Source organism: Schistocerca nitens, chromosome 5, assembly GCF_023898315.1.
Source record: "Schistocerca nitens isolate TAMUIC-IGC-003100 chromosome 5, iqSchNite1.1, whole genome shotgun sequence".
Taxonomy (NCBI): Eukaryota; Metazoa; Arthropoda; class Insecta; order Orthoptera; family Acrididae; genus Schistocerca; species Schistocerca nitens.
In genome coordinates, this window is record NC_064618.1 from 415,015,199 (window position 1) to 415,016,231 (window position 1,033).

General features: G+C 44.1%; 1 pseudogene; it reads left to right on the forward strand.

Moving 5' to 3' along the window:
- The first annotated feature begins 387 nt into the window (after window positions 1–387).
- Window positions 388–505, forward strand: LOC126261099 (5S ribosomal RNA; annotated as a pseudogene).
- Window positions 506–1,033: the final 528 nt, after the last annotated feature.

The following is a 1,033-nucleotide window of genomic DNA, read 5'->3' on the forward strand; positions in this document are numbered from 1 at the left end:
GGGTTATAAATACAAAATCAAATAGGGGTAATGCAGGAGTAGGTTTAATAATGTCTAAAAACATAGGAGCGTGGGTAAGCTACTACGAACAGCATTGTGAACGCATTATTGTAGCCAAGACAGACTCGAAGCCCACGCCTACCGTAGTAGTTCAAGTTTATATGTCAACTAGCTCCGCAGATGAAAATGAGATTGAAGAAATGTACGATGAGATAAAAGAAGTTATTCAGATAGTGAAGGGAGGCGAAAATTTAATAGTTATGGAGGACTGTAATTCGAGAGTAGGAAAAGGATGAAAAGGAAAAGTAGTAGCTGAATATGGGTTGGGGTAAGGAATGAAAGAGGAATCCGCCTGGTGGAATTTTGCAAAGAACATAACTTAATCATGCCAACGGCATTGCCGCAGTCGTAACACCGGTTCTCGTCAGATCACCGAAGTTAAGCGCTGTTGGGCTGGGCTAGCACTTGGATGGGTGACCATCCGGTCTGCCGAGCGCTGTTGGCAAGCGGGGTGCACTCAGCCCTTGTGAGGGAAACTGAAGAGCTACTGGATTGAGAAGTAACGGCTCCGGTCTCGTAAACTGCCGTACGCCCGGGAGAGCGGTGTGCTGAGCACATGCCGCTCCATATACGCATCCATTGAAGCCTGTGGGCTGAGGATTCGTGGCCTATTCGGGCAAAGTTAGTTAGTTTTTATAACTTAACCATAGCTAACACTTGGTTTAAGAATCGTGAAATAAGGCTGTATACGTGGAAGAGGTCTGGAGACATATGACGGTTTCAGGCAGATTAAATAATGGTGAGACAGAGATTTAGGAACCAGGGTTTAAATTATAAGACATTTCCAGGGGCAGATGTGAACTCTGACCACATTCTATTGGTTATGAACTGTATATTAAAACTGAAGAAACTGCAAAAAGATGGGAATTTCAGGAGATGGGACCTGAATAAACTGGTAGAACCAGAGGTTGTAGAGAGTTTCAGGGAGAGCATTAGGTAACGATTGACAAGAACGGGAGGAAGAAATACAGTA